Source organism: Teleopsis dalmanni, chromosome 1, assembly GCF_002237135.1.
Source record: "Teleopsis dalmanni isolate 2A chromosome 1, ASM223713v2, whole genome shotgun sequence".
Classification (NCBI taxonomy): domain Eukaryota; kingdom Metazoa; phylum Arthropoda; class Insecta; order Diptera; family Diopsidae; genus Teleopsis; species Teleopsis dalmanni.
In genome coordinates, this window is record NC_051846.1 from 63,819,832 (window position 1) to 63,827,233 (window position 7,402).

Below are 7,402 nucleotides of genomic sequence, written 5' to 3' on the forward strand. Positions count from 1 at the left end.
TCAATAGAGCTCTGGTAGAGCAACAACAACAAATTAGGAATCAAGTGCATGAACAACAGTTTTTACCATCAGAAATGGATTCTTCAATAAAAAAACCATTTGTCAACGTTGAATATATATTTTTTGCAATCGTTTCTCGGTTCTGATTTCGATCGTCTTGTTTATGATTCTGAATCCCTGGTAAGAAATCATTGAATTTAGTAATATATTTTCAAACTAACTGTTTCTAATTTTATGAATCTCTCTATACACATATGCTTAAATATTAGAAGAGGATAAGTACGTTTGTATAAGAAGATAACTGATGTAATAACAGGTTCTCAGAACACATAGCAGAGGTAAATCTGAATAGTGAACATTTTTCATGGAATATATTAAAGTTTACTGTGCTTACTAACAGAATGCTTAGCCTACAGATTACTGAATGCTGGTGAAATAGGCAGGCTTCTAGTGCGTACAGATCTACTATAATTCTACTATAATTATGAACACCACGTACTTAGAATCAAAACTAAACGATCATTATAAGAAATGAGCAATAACTGCAAATAAATATATTCACTGTCGACAATTTAAATTTTATTAAAGAATGTTTTTTTGAGATTCAGTACGTGATCTTTAGGTATGTAACATATTTGGAGAAAAAAAAGTTGAAAATTTATAGTTGATAATTTAATTTTTAATATTGTTGTTGCTACAAAAGAACATCATATGATCTGTGAAATAATTCTAAAGGGTTTTAGGAGTAATGAATTTCTTGTGGATCTATATATCCTATCTATGTATGTATGTGTATGTACTCCTTATATGAAAACATACAAATCCACATGTTCATATTTGAATATGTTTAACTGAAAATAATTGTGATTTTTAAGTTCATCAGTCCACACATATAACTCACATAATTCAGCGACACGCCTTTAAATATCAAAACTCAGTTATTATCTTCATCTGCTGACCACCAGGAGTTCAGATATTGTGGACTGAATACACTTCGCATATAGTATTTTAATTGTTTCAATTGAGAAATTTGAGTCTAGAGTTTGTCTTCGGATGGATACAGAATGTATATACAAGCACAAATGTATTGTCATATAAATAACCGCAGTATATGTTAAGTTCAAGTTTCACTCCAAACTTAGTACTAAAATTAAGGGAAATAAACATTAATCGTTTACAGATCTCTGTCAAGTAAGACACTTTTAAATAAATTTCTATCACAATCAATTTTAGATTTACAACTGAAGGAAACATGAATCTGTGATATTTTTTCTGATCACCCAGTCAACAATCATAGACATTCCGCTTTTATGTTACTGATTTATATGTTAACATACATGTTATATGTTATACCAATGTTGTATTTTAATCAGAGTGATCAGTGTTGAAAAAGTCCGTAATTCAAAAATAAATATCAAAAAAGGATAAATATTTTGGAAAATAAAAAGAAATTAACCAATAAATACTTAGAGATCAGAAATTGTGATCATGTGTTCACCATTGATGATTTCTCACTATTGGTGGTGAGTCAATAAAATGTAGGTCTCTTCCGTTTGTGGATGTTCGTCTATCCTTTTATTTCATAGTGAACTAATTATAGAAAAATTCATTCTTAATTCTTACTAAATGTGAAAACTGAGGATGTTTTTATTTTCCTTTCTAAAAGATCAAAATTTAAGCATTTTGAGCTTTCATAAGCACTAGTTATTTGTATGTTGTATTGAGGATCAACCGTTTCAAAATATTTTCAAAATATTTTATACAAAGGTAATCTGGATTAAGATGGAAGAAATATTTTGCAGGTGTTGAGTCTAAGGAACATTCAAATCTTCTCTTCTACTGTTTTCTACTAAGTATAGTGAATAACTTATTAATGACTTCCAAGTATACTGCATATTTCTACATTTAATGTGTTTTGTAAGAATTAGCAATAGCTCTGCATTTACTGAAATGTGATTTCCAAGCACTTATTTATTCCTTTTGAATATATCTTTTTATTGCAAATTTTATATTGAATTCAGTACGTAACTGAAAAAGGGTAACAAAGGGGAGAAGTATAAATGCAGTTGTTTAACAGACCCAATCATTTCTTCTGTGAGTAACTCTAACATGAATTGCTTCTGTCATAACTATGTTACTAACGTTATTATAAATATTTACTCGCACAAACCTCTCTCTTAAAGATATATTTTGTTACCAAAGTAATTATGTTAGATGTTCATAAGAAAAACGGTATGTGTTTAGAGCTGATATTTGTTGACTGCAGAGGACTCTTAGACTCATATAATACGTAGGCTGAAGTTTCTACATTTTACAAAGCCAAAGGAGAAGTTGGTATGAAGCATTTAAATGTTTATTGGTAAATACTTGTATTAAGTATATATACAATTTTTTATTCATATTTTTCTGTTCATTATAATATTTTGTTAATTTCTAATATGAAAATAGTTTTCTAGTTGGATGTTTTAGGTATAACCTTTAACAGTACCTTATAGGACTCCTAAGGTCTGTGCTTTCTGATATCGGTAAATTGTGTTTTTCATTGAATTAGTCAGTTTTCAGCTTGTAACATTTCTATTTTGTATATTTATAATTTTGACACAACAAATGCATAATTACTTAGAATAAAATAGATTCATATATAAATTAGTCATAAGACTCTAGAGATCATAGTGTCTTTAATTTGGACTCTCTGATACACAATATATTTCTTAAGTTTTTTTTATAATTTTTACTATAAATTAAACTGAGTTGAAAAATATTAAATAGAAATGGTAACTCAAATAATGTTTTTCTGTTTTTATGGAAAATCTGTTTAAGCGGAATAATTTTTACTGGACTTACCACTCTTGCTTTTGAATCGAGATTTCATAACTTTTAATACATTTCTTTTATTAAAATTGAACCAGACAACACATCTGAAAAGATAAACTCTTCCTTTCTTCTTTATGTAATGGAACTTCATCCATGATCTCCATGACCTGATGGTCCACTGGAGTTGTTGTTCTCAAATATAAAATCTTTTTCACAACGGATTTCACTGAATATCCTTAAGCCTAAATCACTAACAAGACCGCGGTAAATTATTTTCACAATTTATTAACCACGCCAACAATAATTTTAAATAAAATTCCCGATTAATTCATTGAAACTAATTTCACAAAACACCAAAAAAGTTTTTATGAAATAATTTTTCTTAGCATCAATTCCACGAGATAACTGAACATACTTCGCATCCAACGAGAACTGATTATTATGTGCATTATTTGCTAATGCAACGGGGGGAGTGCAGAGCTGGTGGTGATCTTGAATTTCTCTTATTCCCAGCACCTTTGCGGCATTGCTTATTAAAACAACGGTTTTTTAATTTCAACTTTTGGATGGCGGTTCGCGGGGTGTTGCTAAAGGTAAGTTCGATTTTTGACTATTTTCCTTGCTGATCATTGCAGAAATGTTTACAATGACTTTACTTACAGTGTTGGACATATTGAACGGTAATTGGAATTGATTTGCTTATTTCTGAGTTACTTGTTTTTTATTGTAAAAAAGAGTTTCTGTTTTGTTTGTGATTTTAAGAGAACAGAGCAGAGAGTGCAGGAATCAAAAATAGCACCGAAGATGAGTTGTGAATGTCAACAAAACAATATGTGAGAATTTATTGTTCTTGTAATAAAAAAATAAAAATTTCTTATTTAAGACAATTTGATATATATATGTATGTATGTACATATTTTATTAATATTTGACATACATATATGTATATATATATATATGTATATGTATACACATATATATATCGACTGTTAATATTTTCGTGAAATAAATTACATTAGGATTTTCAAATGTTTTGTTCTTTATTTCTTAGATTAATCGATTTCTTCAATTTTTATATCTACATACACATATACATAAGGACATGCTCAGTATATCCAGCAATTGCAAGTATATCCAATAATAATATTTGCTTCGATAACTGAAATAAAAATAAATATTAATCCAAATTGTTAATTTTTCATATTGTTATGAGAGAAATATAAAAATTATTGTTAATATATGGAAACATTGATCGTAATTTCTTTCATACAAATAGAGAAATTATTTTATGGAATAAAAATGTGCTCAACGTCATTTTACAATGGTTACAACAGGGGTAAAATATGTTCTGATTGTTGACTTGCTCGGAAGGATATATAATTCTCCACAGAAACAGTCATGCATATATAAATACATAATTTAAAACATAGTTAACAATTTGGCATCATTACTTAAATAACTTTTAAACGTACAGCCATACAGCCAAACAGCTTAAATACACAAGATAACCCCATTTTGTTGTAATGGCCACTCTTAAAGTCTAGATTCTATTCATGAATTTCATGTTTTATTAAATATATTAGGTTCCATTCTTTCAAAATAACTTAACTAGTGCTAAATGCATTTCTGCCCATGCTATTTGGGAACTCATATTGCACCTTGGCGTCCAATGTACTGATATTCCTATTTTCACAAGATATTCCAGGAATAAAACTTTAAAGTTTAGAACAACAACACACAGCAACGTGAGACGGTGATCCTGTAATGTGTTATACGTGGCTAGCAGTTTCGAATAGCGTTGGAATATTTTTTTTCCCATTACGAAAAGCAGCAATTTGCTCGTGGATAATCTATGTATGTTCAATATTAACACCGGAGACCTGATTACATACAAATATTAAATTAAATATTTTAACAAAAAAAAAATACATTCATATGTAAATATAAATATAGTAAACATTTACTATATTATAATGGACTTAAAACAACATTTACTTCAGCAGTCCTTAAATTTAAAAATATAATTCCACACATACAAACGAGTATAGTTTATCAATAGTATGTTTTATTCTTTTTCATGATCAGGGCAATAGTTGCTAATTAGAAAGTAGAAATAGACTATTAAAATCGATAATTGAATACCAGGATACCAAAAATTGTGACTAGCTAACTGAATTTCTTAAACAATATACTAGTAAAGAATATGTAGTTGTTCTTATTTAGAGCGTTTGTGTTAATATATAATGGTTAATATATATGTACATTAAAATATAATGATGTGAAAATAACACAACGGCTTCTTTCGCCGTTGTCCACAAAAATCGTTGTCAACGCAATTTATTCTTGACGTCCCGGAACAAAAAGAAATCATTGGATGCCAAATCGGGACCAAAATCAGTACGAAATCAGGTCATCAACTTGATGACCCATCAAGTTGTTAGACGAAATGTTTTATCACTCGCATTGTCTTGATTGAGTATGCTGCGACGGCGATAGTTTGTTTTCCATGTTTTACTGTAAACTTTCGGCCAACAGATGGTGTACCACACACCATTCGAAATAGACTGTTTTACGTTCTTGTAATGGTATAGTTACCATATCATCAGTTTACCCACGTTTAGAAAAAACAAACGACCATGTGTATCGAAGTGCTTCAAGCGCGAAAAACTGTTGTTAGATTTGGTTCATCTTGAAACACCCATACAATCGACTGCTATTTGCGTTCCGGCTCATATGCATATATCCATGATTCTTCAACTGCAACCTGTCGCAATCTTATATAAATGTTTTGCAATATCGTCATTGTACTTCATGAGCATTTATGTGCACCAATCGACAGAAGCATCTTTGTGAAATTTTGTCAAATTATGGATGACAAATGATCCAACGAGAACAAACCTTTCTCACGGCTAAATGATCGTGTAATGTCATATATGTTGGGCTCCAACCTAAGCTCAATATCACAGTATGTCTTCATGTATGAAGATCTTGCATTTTCAGTTTTTGCACAGCATCAATGTTTTCTGGCACAACAACTGAACAACTGATTTTGGACGATCTTCACTGACTGACGAATTTCGTTTTCCTCACATATTCTAAGCAAAACATTTACAATTTATGTGCGCATTTAATAATACAACTCATGTCTAATTGATAAGAAGTCATTCAATGAATTATGCGCAACCTCCTATTCAGAAGAAAATGCATCCATAATGTAATCAAATGTCAAATGTCGTCGTCTTTTCCGATAAATAATTTTTGAAACTCATTAATAACATAGGTTTTTTAAAATGAATTAATACAAAAATAATATCATATTACCACTGATTTCATTATAATTTTTTCTTCCTTTCTTCTTCTTCTTCTTCTTCTTCTTGAGTTAGTGCTATTACGCACTTTTACTCTATAATGACTGGGGGGTTAATCACTACCCCACACTAGGCTTTAACTAGGCTAAAAAATCATATCATTTATTTGTCTTTTAGTTGATGACGGACCTTAAATCAGCATATCTTCCTGAGAGTCCAGAAGTGGACTTGAGGATTGTTATGGCGGGGTTAAGTAGCGTATCAACTTTAGTGAATAATTTTAAAGCTCTGTCTCTGATATATTTTTTCACTGAGTCAATCCTAAGATCTCTATGTATGTCCGTAGATCTAATGTACCATGGAATCTTAAACAGTTTTCTTAAGGCCAGGTTTTGAGCTATCTGTAATTGCTTTAAGGTGGTATTTGAGGCTTTGCTATATGTAACACATCCGTATAGAAGTGCAGGTCTAATTACTTGCGTATAAAGTAACTTTCTGTTTTTAAAGTTGAAGTGATAATTATTAAATAGCGGCTTTAATAAATGTAGAATCTTAGAGCAGCTATTCCGTTTGTATTTCAAATGTTTAAGCCAATTGAACCGTTTGTCAAAAGTGACCCCCAGTTATTTTATGTTATCCTCCCACTCCGTTCTGCCAATTTCCCCATAGTTGGGAGCAGACTGATTGGACGCCAGTTCTGCGGAAATGAAGGATTCTTGTCCGGTTTAGGAAACACTACGACTGAGGCCAACTTCCAGGCCTTTGGAAATTCGCCAAGCCTAAGCATGCAATTGATGATGTTAACAATGCATTGGATTGCATCTTCTGGAAGATTACGTAGGCATTTGTTACTGATATTATCATATCCGGGTGCCGATCTGGTCTTTAGACTCGAAATAATACATTTAATCTCATCTCTGGAACACTGTGAGATGCTTTCATCTGACATCAGGTTCCTAAGATTAGCAGCCTCTTCGGCAATATTTTCTTCTACCAGAGAATTATAGTCACTATCAGTATTGGGCTGAAATTGCAGCTCCAAAGAATCTGCAAAGGCCTCAGCTTTGGCTATGTCTGAGAAAGCCATGCCGGTAGCTACATAAATAGGCGGCACTACCGGTTTACGTTTAAGCCTAAAATACTTGTTCAAAGCCCAGAAGGTTTTATTACCTGTATCAATTCCTGAAAGAAATTCGCACCATTTATCATTATTATATTTGCCAATTTTTTTCTTATAATAATCATTACACAAAAGTTAAAACTTTAACTTTTTGTTAAAA